The 18,629-nt window shown below is 37.8% G+C and overlaps 1 protein-coding gene across 7 annotated transcripts in view; it reads left to right on the top strand.

Moving 5' to 3' along the window:
• CACNA2D1 (calcium channel, voltage-dependent, alpha 2/delta subunit 1) overlaps positions 1–18,629 on the top strand; it is a 530,781-nt gene that overhangs the window by 16,212 nt on the left and 495,940 nt on the right. The gene's annotated exons all lie outside the window — the stretch shown is intronic.

The following is an 18,629-nucleotide window of genomic DNA, read 5'->3' as shown; positions in this document are numbered from 1 at the left end:
CCTACCAGCCACCTCCGTCCATGGGATTTTCCAGGCAAGAGTACTGGAGTGTGTTGGCATTATGAAATCTTAGATCTCTCCCTAAATTGTGTGCCTTTCCCTGCCTGAATAAACTAGGTGATTCTGTAAATTTAATCAGCATCTGGTTTTGCTTATATGTATTTATGGTATGGTCATGTTTTCTAACTAATGCCCCAGTTACAGAGTATTAATGCAGGAATGTTCATATGTAACTGAAAGCATCCATACGTGATTTCTCCTCTTCACTGACTAGATTCAGGTGAATAGCTGTGGCTTCTGCTTTTCAATGAAAGTATTATAAGATACTTCTTCATAGTACCTAAGTACTGGGTACTCAATAAGTTTACCTGGAAAAAAAAAGGCCCCTCTTATCTTGCATGTAGGTGTGCCTTTGCTCTGTACCATGTATGCCTACTGACTTTGTTTTAGAAGTACTGCTGATTGTCTAATTTATTCAAGATTTGTCTTGTTATACCTTTAACACTAATTAATTTGCTAACATGATGAGATTCTGGCCAAAGTAATTGTCTGTCTAATTCAGTGTTTTTCACACTAACTGTGCTAAAGGAACACAGTTTGTTTATTTTTTGTAAATTTCATATTTATTGCAAATGTGTATTTTTCTAGCATACAATGAAAATCAGTAGAAAAATAAGATTTAGAGAGGTATGAATCTTTGTTTTTAAATAACTATATTCGGTAGTCATAACATTACTTTTTCAGATTGTTATCAAAGTGTCTAAACACCCTTCGTTTCTGTACTTTACCTGAGCTGGATTTGCAGAGTGTAATCTGAATAACTCTAGTTAAATTGATTTGGCTATTTAAGGTAACTAAATGTTTTCAGTTTAAAGTGGCATAAAAAGAAACAAAACTCCCAAAATTGAAGGTTTTCACATTAAAAGATTTTTTTAAGTGATACGTCCTACTTTAATGCTTATCTTTTATTTTGGCTATTAGATAGAAATGGCATTTTTTCTCAAAGTCATCGTAATACTTTGGTTTGGAAGGAGCTGCCAGTTTCACATTGTTACATGCTGTAGTTCCTTACCGGCATTTTATGTTCTTCACAAGCAAACTTATTTGACTTTTAATGTGTTTTCTTTAGAACATTTACCATTTGCCATAGGTCTAAACATTTGCTATCAGTAAAGCAAATATTTTGGTACTGTAATGAAGTTATATGGGCTGCATACCCTTCTTAGGACCATTTCAATAAGTCAGGACTCATGTGAAGATAACTAGTATTCCCTTTTGATGGATTATGGAATTATTTGGATATATTCAAAAACAGAGGGACACAAAATTGTTACTTTACAAAGATTTTATGTCCCAGAATCAAGATGAAAACATCTTAAACATTCCTGAGGTAGGTGAGGTTTTTTTCCTTTCCCCCTTCCTTACCTTGTCTTTAAAAAATTATATGTATTAGGTGTAGTTGGTCTCTGAGGCTGAGGCTATATAAAAATGTCTATCTATTTCTCAGATTTCAGTGTCTGCTGAAGTATAAAAGTATAAACGTTTTCACTGTGTTGAATAACATCCAGAATCAAAATGATTCTTGCAAAAGGCAATTTTTTTTTCTTTCCAAAGAATGCCATGTGCCATTTATCTTTGGTTCAAATGTTCACTTAGTAAGTAATGAAAATTCAAGAACTTTTTCCTTTTGTAGAATTCACTTACTCCGTATGCATCTGTGCACTCTAAAGTTGACATGTATATTAAAAAGCTTTATTGGACAAGAATATTTTTGCTTTCTGTTGGTTCAATTAGAGATTTTTCTGACAGTTTGTTACCAAAGATGTCCTTAAGTTACATATATGATTTTACCTAACAAAACTGAGGCATATTAAATTATATCAGTAGACTGGCAGAATAAGATTAGCTGCTCTTTATTTTCTGTCTTTTCTTGCAGTCCTTCTGAGTAATATCTTTCTCTATACACTTATTCCTGAACAGTTGTCTCAAGGATTTTTATATGAATTTTCCAGACTGCTGAGAAATTAGCTTCCTAAAAAGTCAGAATTATATGTTTTAAGAATGTCTGAAAGGATTCTTACTGTTCTTTAGTGGATTACTTAAAACGAACTGAATTACACTAGATCTTTTTATAAAGATGTTGCTTCTTTCAGCTAATAGTTGGGATGTCAGGTCAAGAACAATACCAGTCTTAACAGTGCTAGACAAACTCTTGCTAAACTTCCCAGAATGGTAATCTCTTTTAAATGACTTTCAGGATAAGCTCACAAAAAATACCTTGTTGACAAATTCTTAAAACTTCATGAATTTTACATAGTAAAAATTGTAGCTGTTTCTATGTAGTTTGAAGAAAGATTTCTTGAAAAGGATGTTCAATTCAGCACATTACAAAGGCCATTGATTTTAAGAAATCAGCTGAAATCTTACCAATGAAATTGTCCAACACCTTGGTAACCATTATAGTTAATTATTGCAATGAAATATCAATTATTACATTTTATGTGCATATCATTTAAAATATCTTGCCGAGATGACCTTCATACATGAATATTTTAATGTAATTTAATATATTTGCAATTTGGCCAAAAATATGGCTAGAAATTTAGAACCAGATGTCATTGCCTTTTAAATGTCACATCTGAAAGTAAAGTATTATCTTCATAGTGAGCAGCTTTGGCTAGGGGTTAGTTAGGGCTGTTTCTTAGAGCTACATGAAACAATAGGTAGGGAAAATATGGTTAAAGACTATATGAACAAGAAAAACAGAACCTTTGCTGCTTAAAATTAAATAAAAATTTTATTTTAATCTGAGAGGTTATTCTGTTGACCTTAGATGGCCCAGAAATGAAAGTCGCTGCAGTATTCTTTCTTTTCCCTGACCGTCCTCAATTTTTAAATTAGATTTCATTTAAGGCACACCTTTGCACATGTGAACCCACTCCAGTGTTCTGGCCCGGAGAATCTGAGGGACAGGGGAGCCTGGTGGGCTGCCATCTATGGGGTCGCACAGAGTCAGACATGACTGAAGCGACTTAGCAGGAGCAGCAGCAGCAGCAGCAGCAGCGTGCACACGTGATCTGATTCCATCTGAGCCGCCCTTCCTCCGAGTGAGCTTAGGACTGACAAGCGTCATATTCAGTGGTATGGAGGTAGTCTCCAACTGTGTTGAAATGTGCTTTTGTGTCCATCTGCCTCTCTTTTGCTATTTCTCTGCCACTATATTTCTTCCTTCCTTGATGGAACAGGTGTATACAAGCTCTTTCTTGGTATTATGCTCTATCCATGATTTTTCATTTGACAGTCAGAAGCAAAGTTTTATTTATAGATAAACTGGTTTTAAAACTTATATTTAAAGTGGTGTGTTTCAACATCTGTTTAGTGATGCTGAAGTTCTAGAGGTAGAATCAGAAATGAAGATGGGATTACCTGGTTCTTGTCTTAAGCCAGAACCTAGAAAAATGTAAACTTAACCTTGCACAATTTCTCAATGAAAATAAAAGTTAGGAGAAGATATGATGAAGTTGGAGTCCTTTTAAAAATATCCTTTAAAGTTTTATTCCAGTCTTTGTTTTAATAAACTTATGCCTTTCAGAAAAGAGGGGATATATTTATACATATAGCTGATTCACTTTGCTGTATAGTAGAAACCAAATCCCATGGACGGAGGAGCCTGGTAGGCTGCAGTCCATGGGGTCGCTAGAGTCAGACACGACTGAGCGACTTCCCTTTCACTTTTCACTTTCATGCATTGGAGAAGGAAATGGCAGCCCACTCCAGTGTTCTTGCCTGGAGAATCCCAGGGACGGGGGAGCCTGGTGGGCTGCCGTCTATGGGGTCGCACAGAGTTGGACACGACTGAAGCGACTTAGCAGCAGCAGCAGCAGCAGAAACCAACACAGCATTGTAAAGCAACTATACTGCAATAAAACTTAAGAACAAACAAACAAACAAAACCCCAAAATAAAACAAAATAAAAAGTTACTGTTGTATGGAAATTAGAGAAAGTCTGATTCTTGTAGAATTTTCTGTTGTGTGATTCCACGTTACTGTAGCCTGTATTGAAGAAGATAGCATATGTCAGTGTGCTCCACAGACCATCTGCATCCATCATGAATTTACTCAGAATCTAAGGTGGGCCCAGGAATCTGCTTTTTAACAGCCCTGCCAGGTGATGCTTATGAATTTTCATGTTTAAAATCATGGCATTATGGACAACTTGTAAGAGTAACTAGCTGGCAGCTTACTTTGATAAGTTTGACTTAGATGTGGCAGATCTAGTGTAGAAACACCTCAGAACAAATTAAAAACGACACCTTAGGGCAAATGAAGTACCAGAAACTGGTTAGAAAGGCACTTACTTCCAGGGAAGACTATAATGAATCAGAGTTTCCAGCATTCAAGTTCAACAGTTTTCATTTTGATAGTTTTGTGATTCTTACCCTTAAAAATATTTTGACAATGCTGCGTGCATATTCTTTCCTAAGATGTTTGCATATGAGAGCCACGTTTGTTTATGTTATGATGGTTTCTGGGTTAGAAGATGTTCACATATACATATTAATCATAGAGTTTTCTGTGTGTTTGGCATAGCAAAATATTGTATCAAAAAATACTAATATGAAAAGAATGTGACAGGAAGTCCACAATATAGTAATTTATGAGCACAATTTTTTTCACTGTAAACTTATATTTTGAATGAAATTGGAACTTGCCTGACTTAACACATTACTGACCAGGAAATTTTTGCAGAAACTTATGCCTGTGACTGGTGATTTGTTATGCGAGTGAATATTGAAACCCCCAATATTCAGGTGCATTTGAGTAAATAGCAACAAGGTTTTTTTGCACTTAAGAAACTTACAGCATGTCAAATCAGTCTTCTTTCCTTCTGTAACATCCAAGCAAACACCTTTTATCCTTCTGGTAATCACCTCTCTTTATTATTTAGAAATATCCTAACACTGGAGAAGGAAATGGCAACCCACTCCTTTATTCTTGCCTGGAGAATCCCAGGGACAGAGGAGCCTGGTGGGCTGCCGTCTATGGGGTTGCAGAGTCGGACACAACTGAAGCGACTTAGCAGCAGCAGTAGCAACCCTAACATTGAATCTGTTTTAATGATAATTATGCTGTTTTAGGTTTATTTACCAGAGGCCATTTATTTAAGTTGATGTTCTAAGATTGAGTTAAAATAAGACTGCTGTGCTTTTTTTTTTGAGGCCAAACTGCTATATTATGTATGTATATGTGCTTTATAAAACTTAGGGATATGAAAGGAGTCCGAAGGTTACAAAGAATGCTTATTAAGCAAAAAGGAAAAGGCAGATGTGTTGTGATAAAAAACAATGAAAAATAGATGATTATTTTTCATTCTGTTGGCTCTGTCTTTTCCTGTGCTTCAAGTTCCTTATGTGAGCCTTTTTGTGAAATCCCTGTCTTTCAAAAAGTAATTTGGGATGTGGGGTAGGCAGGGAGAAATAAGAGTGTAAAAGGCGCAGAAAATACACCGTAAGTGAAAGTCTTTAGAAGCACATATAACTAAGTCCCCTTTAACCCATAGGCGGGCTATCCAAAGGAACTGCCGTGGACTCATATTTAATAGTATGGAGGCAGTAACCAACTGTGTTGAAATGTGCCTTTGTGTCTTATCTGCCTCTTTCCCTATCCCTCTACCACTATATTTACTCCTTTCCTGATGGAACAGGTGTACACAAGCTCATCCTTGAGTTTATGCGCCATCCAGTATTTGAGACCTGCCCCCCTCCCCCCAGCCCCTTTTAAAAAATTCAAAGGACCTCTTCTCTCTGAAACATGGGATAAACAGAATCTTCCCAGAGAGGTGATTTTAAAGGTAGTCTATTACCAGTGGTATATCCTCATTATGTAGACCATGTAAATGCAAATCATAGTTTAAGGGAGGGGTTTTCTCTGGTTCTGTTTTGACTTTGTGATTGCAGCTGTCAAACACTGTCAGGTAAATATCATCTGGGCTTTCTGCTTCTGAAAGTTTTCTCACCAGTGTTTTGCCACAGAGTCCTGGAAAAAGCTGTGAGGGCATGATTTCTTGGGGTTTTCTATGTAACTTCAGATACTACCCCTTAGAACTCCTCATACTATTCTAAAGTCTTTGTAGATAGTTATCAGTGGCACTATAAAGAAAGCTGAGTGCCGAAGAATTGATGCTTTTGAACTGTGGTGTTGGAGAAGACTCTTGAGAGTCCCTTGGACTGCAGGGAGATCCAACCAGTCCATCCTGAAAGAGATCAGTTCTGGGTGTTCATTGGAAGGACTGATGTTGAAGCTGAAACTCCAGTACTTTGGCCACCTGATGCGAAGAGCTGACTCATTTGAAAAGACCCTGATGCTGTGAAAGATTGAAGGCAGGAGGAGAAGGGGATGACAGAGGATGAGATGGCTGGATGGCATCACTGATTCTATGGACGTGAGTTTGGGTGAATTCCGGGAGTTGGTGATGGACAGGGAGGCCTGGCATGCTGCAGTCCATGGGTTCTCAAAGCGTCAGACATGACTGAGTGAGTGAACTGAATTGATCAGTGGCACATAATAAAGTGCTGATAAGAAGCTGGACATAGCTAGTATAGAATTACTCTGAATATATGTGGTATTTTATAATAATGAAGCAAGAATGCTATTTTACATAATTATGGTTAGTGGAATACCAGTGTGGTAGATTAAGAGGACAAGACCATTGGAATAAAAAGATAAAGATATTTTGAAGGACTTGCACTTGAAGAAGTATAAAGGATAACTGAATCATAAAGACATAAGTGATAAAGCCAGTGTTAGAGGAAGCTGTGGCCTGATGACTTTCTTCCTACTCTCATTTTTCAGAATACTTTACATTCTGAATTGAAGATTGAAAATCTGCTCCACGTAAAACATAATAGAAATTTATCAAAGGCATGTATTCTCCAAAATTGTTGTTGTTTAAAATATGGAAACAAGAACCTCAAACTGCTTAAAGCAATTACTCTGTAAAGTATATCACAGAGAAGATATTCTAGTATTTTTCAAGATATAGCAATAGATTTCCTCTTTATATTCATTTAGGTACATTTTTGAAAGCATTTCTCATTCTTTTATCTTTCAACAAGCATGGTTCTGTTTCTGGCCCTAATGATGTGGTGGGTTAAAAGTGATGTTTTATTAAAAAAAAACAAGTTGGTTATGAGGTGAAAACTGGAAATTAAGAGGTTTTTGAAGTTGTCATTTGATATTACATGCAGCTCAGTTTTGATTCATTTATATTTCTTACCAATCTTCATTTCTCCTAAATTCAGACAGTATGATAAAGGCTAGACTCTTTTGTTTTAATTTTATACTATTTTTCTTAGCATTTCATAATAATTTTATAGTATTTGGGAACAATTCAGAATTATAATTTTAACAAGTTAGAAAAAATCAAACCAAAGAAGCTTCACTGAAAATAACTATTGAAGTCTATTAAAATGTACCTAGGAAAAATAGTATTGCCACATGGAATTTATTTTAAAAACCCATGAATTTTCCCATACATTGTAAGGCTGGGTTTCTCAGGCTTGGTGCTGTTGATATTTTGGACTAGATAGTTCTTTGTGACAGTGGTCTGGCGTGTGCTTTGTACTTAGCAGCATCCTCGGTCTACCTGTTAGAGGCTAGTGGCAGTTCTCCAAGTCAGAGTAATAAAGAAACATCTCCAGACATTGTCAGATGTCTTCTTGGGTGCACAGTCACTCCTGGTTGAGAACCACTGATCTAGATGGAATCTGCACAATAAATTGGCCCCTGATATGTATTCCTCTTGCCAGTGATGTCTATTTTTGGCTCACTCCCACAATGCTTAGGTGGTGTTTGCATTTTGCTAACATTTTGTCACACCAGTGAGTTTTATTCATTGATCCCTGATAATAAGTATGCCATTAAAAGGGTAAATTAGCTAGTTCAAAATATTTTCGAAATTAAGCTCTTAAATTTAGTGCTTGGTGAAGCAGGAAGTGTAATTATTTAACTTATAGTCACATGTGCAAGGGTAAAATTCTCCTGTTCCTGGAGATCTCAATTTCCTGAAGGAAAATTTTGTAGTGAAACTTGTCTTTAACAGAAGCATATTGGTGTCTGCTCTTTCCTGCTGAGTCTGGAGCGGAAATGAGACAATCTTTCCTGTCGTTGTGCACATTGAATAAAATGCTTTGTAGATACCAGAAATGTTGGACAGTTGCCAAAGTGGCCTGTGGGCAAAGTGTAATTAGCATGGACATACACTCTCCTTATGGGTATTTGTTTCACCTGGGAAAGCGGCATAGTAAGCTAATGAAGATTCTTCTTGGTTGAAAGTACTCCATGTTTTTCAGGGGAGAGCAATTGACAGAGTCCCTGAAACAGTACAAGTACTACTGGGACAAAGTCATGGCACTGCTCAGTTCTATTTGTAGGTATACTGTATAGTGTTCTGTCTTATATGGAGCTTTGAAATTTTATAGTGCTGGTCTGAGCTGATCACGCACACAAATATCTTGATGACTATGAAATGAATACCAGGTGTTTCTGCTCATCTACTTTTTTCTGTAAATGGAGAATAGCTACATGCTGTTTGTTCTCTTTTAGGACAGTGCACTTACAAGAATGGCAACACCAAGTGGTGTAGTATAGAAACAGTAATCCCAGTGATCACTGTCTACATTGGTTAGGAGGGAATGCTATTAAACAAGTGAAAATGGAAACCCAGGATCTCTGGTCCAAGATATTCTTTTTTTTCTGTTGTTCAGTCAAAAGAAATTTCTTTGCTTCTTTTATTTCTGTTGTTAAAAAAAAAACACCAAATAGTTTACCTTTTTAGTTGATTGGCTTAAATGGGGGTAAGACCCCAAAAGAGTCCGAAATGCAGTACTTGGATACCATTTCAAAAACGACAGAATAATCTCTGTTTGTTTCCAAGGCAAACCATTCAGTATCACAGTGATACAAGTCTAGGCCCTGACCAGTAATGCTGAAGAAGCTGAAATTGAATGGTTTTATGAAGATCTACAAGACCTTCTAGAACTAACACCCAAAAAAGATTATAGGGGACTGGAATGCAAAAGCAGGAAGTCAAGAGATACCTGGAGTAACAGGCAAATCTGGCCTTGAAGTACAGAATGAAGCAGGGCAAAGGTTAACAGGGTTTTGCCAAGAGAACACACGGGTCATAGCAAATACCCACTTCCAACAACATAAGAGAAGACTCTACACATGGTCGTCACCAGATGGTCAATTGACTATATTCTTTTCAGCCAAAGATGGAGAAATTCTGTACAGTCAGCAAAAACAAGACCGGGAGCTGACTGTGGCTCAGATCATGAACTCCTTATTGCTAAATTCAGACTTAAATTGAAGTAAGTAGGGAAAAACCATTAGACCATTCAGTTCAGTTCAGTCACTCAGTTGTGTCCAACTCTTTGCAACCCCATGAATCGCAGCACGCCAGGCCTTCTGTCCATCACCAACTCCTGGAGTTTACTCAAACTCATGTCCATCAGATGCCATCCAGCCATCTCATCGTTTATTGTCCCCTTCTCCTCCTGCCTCCAGTCCCTCCCAGCATCAGGGTCTTTTCCAATGAGTCCATTCAGGTATGACCTAAATCAAATCCCTTACGATTATATGGTGGAAGTGACAAACAGATTCAAGGAATTGGATCTGATAGACTGAGTGCCTGAAGAACTATGGATGAAGGTTTGTGACATTGTACATGAGGCAGGGATCAAGACCATCCCCAAGAAAAAGAAATACAGAAAGGCAAAATGGTTGTCGGAGGAGGCCTTACAAATAGCTATGAAAAGAAGAGAAGTGAAAGGCAAAGAAGAAAAGGAAAGATACACCCATTTGAATGCAGAGTTCCAAAGAATAGCAAGGAGAGATAAGAAAGCCTTCCTCAAGAGATCAAGACAGAGAAATAGAGGAATACATTAAAATGGGAAAGACTAGAGATATCTTCAAGAAAATTAGAGCTACCAAGGGAAATTTTCATGCAAAGATGGGCACAATAAAGGACAGAAATGGTATGGACCTAACTAACAGAAGCAGAAGATATTAAGAAGAGGTGGCAACAATACACAGAAGATCTATACAAAAAGGATCTTCATGACACAGGTAATCACGATGGTGTGATCATTCACCTAGAACCAGATATCCTGGGAATGGGAAGTCCAGTGGGCTTTATGAAGCATCACTACGAACAAAGCTAATGGAGGTGATGGAATTCCAGTTGAGTTATTTCAAATCCTAAAAGACCATGCTGTGAAAGTGCTGCACTCAACATGCCAGCAAATTTGGAAAACTCAGCAGTGGCCACAGGACTGGAAAAGGTCAGTTTTTATTCCAATTCCAAAGAATGCTCAAACTACCGCACAATTGCACTCATCTCACATGCTTGTAAAGTAATGCTCAAAATTCTTCAAGCCAGGCTTCAGCAGTACATGAACCATGAACTTCCAGATGTTCAAGCTGGATTTAGAAAAGGTAGAGGATCCAGAGGTCAAATTGCCAACATCTTGGATCATAGAAAAAGGAAGAGAGTTCCAGAAGAATATCTATTTCTGCTTTATTGACTATGCCAAAGCCTTTGACTGTGTGGATCACAGCAAATTGTGGAAAGTTCTTCAAGAGATGAGAATACCAGAGCACCTGACCTGCCTCCTGAGAAATCTATGCAGGTCAAGAAGCAACAGTTAGAACTGGACATGGAACAAGACTGTTTCCAAATTGGGAAAGGAGTACGTCAAGGCTGTATATTGTCACCCTGCTTATTTCACTTCTATGCAGAGTACATCATGCGAAATGCTGGGCTGGATGAAGCACAAGCTGGAATCAGGATTGCCGGGAGAAATATCAATAACTTCAGATATTCAGATGACCCCACCCTTATGACAGAAAGTGAAGAAGAACTAAAGAGCCTCTTGATGAAAGTGAAAGAGGAGAATGAAAAGTTGGCTTAATATTCAACATTCAGAAAACTAAGATCATGGCATCTGGTCCCATCACTTCATGGCAAATAGATGGGGGAACAGTGGAAACAGTGATAGACTTTATTTTTTGGGCTCGAAAATCACTGTAGATTGGTGACTCCAGCCATGAAATTAAAAGACACTTGCTTCTTGGAAGAAAAGTTATAACCAACGTAGATGGCATGTTAAAAAGTAGAGATATTACTTTGCCAGCAAAGGTTTGTCTAGTCAAAGCTGTGGTTTTTTCCAGTAGTACTGTATGGATGTGAGAGTTGGACTATAAAGAAAAATGAGCCCCGAAGAATTGATGCTTTTGAACTGTGATGTTGGAGAAGACTCTTGAGAGACCGTTGGCCAGCAAGGAGATCCAACTAGTCCATCCTAAAGGAATTCAGTCCTGAATATTCATTGGAAGGACTGATGTTGAAGCTGAAACTCCAGTACTTTGGCCACCTGATGGGAAGAGCTGACTCATTCGAAAAGACCCTGATGCTGGGAAAGATTGAAGGTGGGAGGAGAAGGGGATGACAGAAGATGAGATGGTTGGATGGCATCACCAACTCAATGGACTTGAGTTTGAGTGAACTCCGGGAATTGGTGATGGACAGGGAGGCCTGGCATTTTGCAGTCCATGGGGTTGCAAAGAGTTGGACAAGACTGAGCGACTGAACTGAAATAATTCAGAAGTGTTGCTACTCTGATATATGTAGGAGAGGCTAGAAAGATCCCCTTTATGTGATTAACAATATTTCCTTTTCATATTGTCCACCTCATACTTTGTTCTCAGGCATATCATTCATTTTATTCACAAAAGAAATATATATTATGCTCTGATACTGTGGAAAATCTAGTGCATTTCCTCACATTTCTCTCTCCTTATAGGTGTTCTCCTTATAGGTATTCCTACGTGAGTAGAATAATCACTGCCTTTCCCATTCTCTACTACAGACTAATAAAGGAAAAGATATCAACCTTCCAGCATTTTCGTTCAGCCCAGTTCTTTTTCTTACTTATCCTCATGTTGGGCTTGACCAGGACCCATTTGGTTCCTGCTTGTTAATACTACACTGTCACTTTCAAAGTGTCCAGGTTCAGACACCAAATTATATAGTCCTGTTGTGCTCAGACTCTATCACCAGTATGCCTTACCATGCATTCCAGTATATGGTGTCATTAGTAGGAAATTTAGATTGTGATTTATTAATGTATATGTAACATATAGTAAAATATTGAGTATTTATAAACTAATATACGTATGTCTGGATTGTAGCTATATCAACTCTAAAAAAACAAAATAGTTGAGACATACTTGTTCTAGCTTTTTCTTATCCTGAATATATGCTTTCCTTAAATACATCGAGACGTGGGATATTTATTATATATCACACAATATTAATCTTTTAAAAAATATTTTTATTTTGTGTTGGGGTATAGCCAATTAACAGTGTTGTGATAGTTTCAGGTGAACAGCGAAGGGACTCAGCCATGTATGCTGCTGCTGCTGCTAAGTCGCTTCAGTCGTGTCCGACTCTGTGCGACCCCATAGACGGCAGCCCACCAGGCTTCCCGTCCTTGGGATTCTCCAGGCAAGAACACTGGAGTGGGTTGCCATTTCCTTCTCCAACGCATGAAAGTGAAAAGTGAAAGTGAAGTTGCTCAATCGTGTCCGACTCTAGCGACTCCATGGACTGCAGACTACCAGGCTCCTCCGTCCGTGGGATTTTCTAGGCAAAAGTACTGGAGTGGGGTGCCATTGCCTTCTCCGCAGCCATGTATACATGTATCCATTCTCCTCTAAACTCCCCTAGTATCCAGGCTGTCATATAACATTGAGCAGAGTTCACTGTGCTATGTAGTAGGTTCTTGTTGGTTATCCATTTTTTTCTCTTAAGATACATATTTTATTGAAGTATAGTTTCAGGTATACAACAAGATGGTCAATTATATACATATATTATTTTAAAAATTATTTTCCTTTTAATGTTATTATAAGATATTGACTATAGTTCCCTGTGCTAACAGTAAACCTGTTGCTTGTTGCATATCTTTTTTTTTAAAATAGGAATCCAACATTCTATTCATACTGAGTCAAACAAGTAGAATCAAAATGGCAAAGTTTTTAGTGAGGCAAAAATTCACAAGTCTTCTAAAGTATGTCTACTGTAATCATTATGATGATCTTTTTCTTTTATCTCATTTGTTTCACTTTCTGTATTTCAGTTTCAGTGCTCCCATTTCATCTAGTTTATGTTTTCCAATTTCTCCATCTCTTTTTCTTTTTCTTCTTTTGATCTTAAGCTTTTATCAAGCATAGGTTGACTTGTGTACTCCCAGAATCCCTGTGTTGAAGCTCTAACCACCTTTGCTTCAGAATGTGTCTTTAGTTTATAATGAGGTCTTTGCAGCTGTAATCAGTTTAAATTAGTTCAAGCTGCAGGAAGGTGGGCTGTAGTCTATCACAGGTATCCATATAGAAAGAGAAAATTTGGACCCTGACGCAAACATAGGGACAGTGCTGTGTGCTGCTTAAATCAAGGACCCACCAGAAACTAGGCGAGGGGCCTGGAACAGTTCCTCCCTAGTGCCTCCAGAGGGAGCATGGCCCTGCTGACATCTTGATTTTGAACTTCTAACCCTCAGAACTGTAAGGTGGTAGATTTCTGTTCTGCGCCACCCATTTTGTGGTAGTTTGCTTTATGGCAGCCTCAGTACAGTAGTACAGACACCAAGTCTGAGATGCTCTGCTGAGGAGGTCAGGATATCACACTGAGTCATTCAATATCTGGTGGCTTAGATTGTCATCAGATACCATAAACTTCAGTGGCTTCATTTTAAATGAGACATCATTAAAAATAATTCCTGTAGAACATTTAACTATGAATGCTTCATATATTTATATTCCCAATATTTTTTTACTGGGTGTGTATATATGTACTTGTTTTTCAGTCACTCAGTCATGTCTGACTCTGCGACTCCGTGGACTGCAGCACGCCAGGCTTCCCTCTCCTTCACCATCTCCTGGAGCTTGATCAAACTCATGTCCATTGAGTTGGTGATGTCATCCAACCATCTCATCCTCTTTCATCATCTTCTCCTCCTGCCTTCCCTGATCTTTCCCAGCATCAGGGTCTTTTCCAGTGAGTCGACTCTTCCCATCAGGGGGCCAAAGTACTATAGCTTCAGCTTCAGCATGATGTACTGGCCATACACATATATGGTTGCCTGCTAACTGGTTTGTCTTTGAGATGTTTTTTTCTTTTAAAAATTAAGATTGAACTAATGAAAGATAAAGTGCAATACATTTAAGCTAAGGAAAAATATTCAAAGACTACTGTTGCATATTCCTGCACAGCCTATGCAGTGGGTAAGAATTGTGCAAAACCTACCTGACTAGACTAGAAACAAGATGTATGCAGCAACAGAGCTTGTCTTTGAGATCTCAGAGGTAAAAATTCTAGGGAGTTTCATGCAGCTCCTAGACTTCATGCTGAAGGCATTTTTCTGGCCTTCCCTTACAAAGAGAGACTTTTATCTGATATTATTATGCTTGTACTCCTCTCTGGCACAACACCAATAGGTCTGCTCTAGATTTAGGAAAATATGTGATGGATGAATAGGATGATTCTTGCCAGACAGACTTCCCAAGAAATAACCCAGAACCCTTAGGCCTTTAAAGATTAGTTTAATTAAAAAAAAAAACAAAAAAAACCAGAGGCCAAATTGGAAAGCTTTTATTTCTTCTCATAAAATAATATGATGATAGTACCTTCTAGTTTGGGACATTTTATGTTAGAAGAGTATGAATTTGTGACTGTGTACATTTTTAGGATGCTGATGATGTGATTATAAGTATAAATGATAGCCAGTGCCAGGACGTTAAATGCACGGTTTCACTGAGGTGTACACTCCCAGTATGTATAGTCTCACAGAATTGGAGGTGGGGCTCACTGTGAACTATCAGCCTGGTACTGTGTCCACCTTCTTGAAGAAAACATTGTTATAATAAACCTTTTGAACACATAGACTTCCCTAGAGTGGGTCAGAACCACTTGTCTGCGGAATCAATACTGCATGTGTCTTCTTTCAAGATTTGATGATCTTTGTACCCTGGTCTCTCTGGATAGATGCTTGATATGTGCTTCTAACACTCATGGCCACTCTTACTTACCATAGATTAACACTCTATATTTCATTGTTATTATGCTTAGTTGTTCTTTACACTTGTCATTTTTCCTGAAGCTTGTTTGATGGTTCCAGTAACCAGCTCTGTAGTATATGTGTAGGGTCAGTTGTGACCTAGGCTTTCTTGCTGGCTGTGGGCCCATGTTTGCAGTGTTTGACACTTCAGTTTCCGTTTCCTCATCAGTAAAATGCTTTCAAATGATCTTTCTTACTGAGCTCACTGTGTGGTTGTGACATTCAAATGTGGTGATATTATGGAGTACTTTGAACAAGCTGTAGAGCACAATATTGATATGTGACATTAGACTATTCATTTTCCTCATTTAAGCCAGTGTGTTGGATTTGTATAATATTAAACCCATCGTTAAGATTGGCGGTTCTGTTCCTTGCTTTTTCTGTGCTCATCTTATGTTTGAAAAGCAGTGTCGGCTTCCCAGGTGATGCTAGTAGTAAAGAACCCACCTGCCAGTGCTGCTGCTGCTGCTGCTGCTGCTAAGTCGCTTCAGTCGTGTCCAACTCTGTGCGACCCCGTAGATGGCAGCCGACCAGGCGCCCCCGTCCCTGGGATTCTCCAGGCAAGAACACTGGAGTGGGTTGCCATTTCCTTCTCCAATGCAGGAAAGTGAAAAGTGAAAGTGAAGTCGCTCAGTCGTGTCCGACCCTCAGTGACCCCATGGACTGCAGCCTACCAGGCTCCTCTGACCATGGGATTTTCCAGGCAAGAGTTCTGGAGTGGGGTGCCATCGCCTTCTCCCCCTGCCAGTGTAGGTAGATGTAAAAGACAAGGGTTCGATCCCTAGGTCGGGAAGATCTCTTGCATACTTTTGAATACTAAAGCAACCCACTTTAGTATTCTTGCCTGGAGAATCCCATGGACAGAAGAGCCTGGCAGGCTGTATGGTCTATAGCGTCGCATAGAGTCGGACATGACTGAAGTGACTTGGCACGCACGTGGACACCCACCGTCTTGTTTAGACACTAGCATTTGTGTTCTATAATTTTAAAGTTATGACTGTGTTACAATTGTGTCTTGGTTTATCATTTTAGTATTTCATTGGTATTCTAGTATTTCTGGCATATAGATTGTTATAAATACCATTCATGATAATATAACCTCATTAGTAAAACATTCAGTGTAGTGTTTCTATAAATATGCATTGTATCTATAGATGCACATACACATCATGTACCTCATGTATCACATATGTATTGTGTCTATATAATATATAGGTACAGAGGATGAGATGATTGGATGGCATCACCAACTTGATGGACTTGAGTTTGGGCAAGCTCTGGGAGTTGGTGATGACAGGGAAACCTGGTGTGCTGCGATCCATGGGGTCACAGAGTCAGACACGACTGAACAACTGAACTGATGTAAATATGTGTGTATATGTAACATATACTAATTAATTAGATGAGTAAGATAATATATATATATTTTTTGTCCATGGGGTCACAAAGAGTAGGACACAGCTGAGCGACTGAACAACAACAAAATAATTAAACATTATCAGTCATGGGCTAGGCCGTATATTAGTTCTTGAAGAAACAAAGGCATTGAGCAAGATCATAGCCTAAATAATTCATAGGACAGTTATAAGAATACTTAATACTTATTTTTACTTATTAATACTTATTTTACTTTTATTATTTTTTTCTAGATTATTTTGGGTTAACAAGTGTTTTGGTTGTAATCAAGAATTAAAAAAAAAAACTCGGTTTTTTGTAAACCACCCATACAATAGAATAAGCTCCGTTTATTTTTCTAAGGAATAATGAGACTCTAGCCAAAATCAGTGTCAGACATTGTTCTGGAGCCCTGAGGGACTTGCTGGTCATAAGGATATGACCAGCAACTCATAGAGATGGGAAGCTGTCTGAAGAAATAGTCTCAGCCCAGGCCTGAAAGTGCAGACCCATCACTTATTTGGCTGAGAAATCAGAGCATGAATAGAAATAAACTTGCTGATGACCCATTTTCCTTTGGGCAAATGTTAGATATTATAGAAGGAAAATTAATAAGTCAATAGAGTGTTCCTCTTGTACAGACATAAGAATGGTTCTGCAGTCAAAAAAAGTGATTGAGAAATATCCACTTAAGAAATGCTCAGAAAAGTTATCCAAGAAATGCTCATGTAGGCTGTGTAAATCTGTTTAGTTTGTATAATAGATATGCAAACTAATTCAAATAGTATTGTTTCTTTTTTAGATACATTGAATATAGTTAAAATACTTTAGCAAACTAAATACCTTATTTTTAGCAAACTTACGTAGTTATACTTACTTAGAAGTAAGTATAAACTTCTAGTTTATACTTCTATACTTGCTAGTAGTTTATAAGCATTTTGGAACTTTTTTCCCTCATCATTTTACATCTGAAAGAACTTGGGAAATATTTCAGTTACTTCTGAGTTTAATACAATGTCTTGTTAATCTCAAGGGAGGTATATGATGTTTACTCTAAATGGACCTTCTGAATTTCAAGTATTTTTGCATAATATTCCTCTTTTATACCAATAATTAATGACTTCTGGTCTAAAGGATAAGGTGAGAAGCAAACTTAGTATATATACTGTGTAAAAAATAAAACTAGTTTTCACCAGATTTACAACTGGTTTCTATTTTCTTTGAGAACCAAACCAGAGAAAATGGCTGAAACAGTTAGGACACAGATAGCTTCAGATACAAATACAAAAGTGTAACATGTGAACTCTCTGGGAAGACAGCTCAAGAGTCCAGTGGTGATGCCTGTGAGATGAACCCAGAATTTTGATCAAAGTTTACTTTTTAAAATGACTTCTCATGTATTCCCTGACACCTTGGAGGGAGGAAACTCAAATACATGGTTTGAGATTTAGGTAAAGTGATAATGATTAACCATGAATCACGATTTTTCTGGGGTCTGTATTAATGAATTGTGTGTGTGTGTGTGTGTGTATAGTTTCTGTTTTGGCTTGAGCTTAGGAGTTGAGCGTTTTGAGGCACTATCAATTTCTATGAAATAATTTCCACTTGTCATCAAATATAGGTATCTCTAGTATGTGCATGTTGTGAGAAATGTACCAAAATGCAAAATTTTCTCTAGCAAAGTTTACCACCCGGGAAAAAAAAATTCCCCAAGATATTTTTCACTTCTATTATGCTCTGTCTGCCAGAAAAACAGGAAGAGGTAAACCTGTTTAGAAAAAAGGCTTTGAGATTTTGGATTCTTAGATGTAAATAGTATGTGCCTACTTAAAAACAGCAGCAGTTAAAACAGTATTGCTTCTTGATGGTTCGATCATTTGCTGCTCATTGAGTAATATCAATAGATTATTGTCACCAGTAACCATCATCTGTAGTATTTATTGAGTGCTAAGGGGCTGACAGTAAGCTAGTGTCCTGCTGATACTGTCTTATTTAATTCTGACCTCAACTTTATAAAACAGGGATAGACATTATTTTCATCTTTAATAAATGAAG

Source organism: Bison bison, unplaced genomic scaffold (assembly GCF_000754665.1).
Source record: "Bison bison bison isolate TAMUID 2011002044 unplaced genomic scaffold, Bison_UMD1.0 scf7180017864260, whole genome shotgun sequence".
NCBI lineage: Eukaryota > Metazoa > Chordata > Mammalia > Artiodactyla > Bovidae > Bison > Bison bison.
This window is presented reverse-complemented; position numbering and strand designations above follow the sequence as displayed.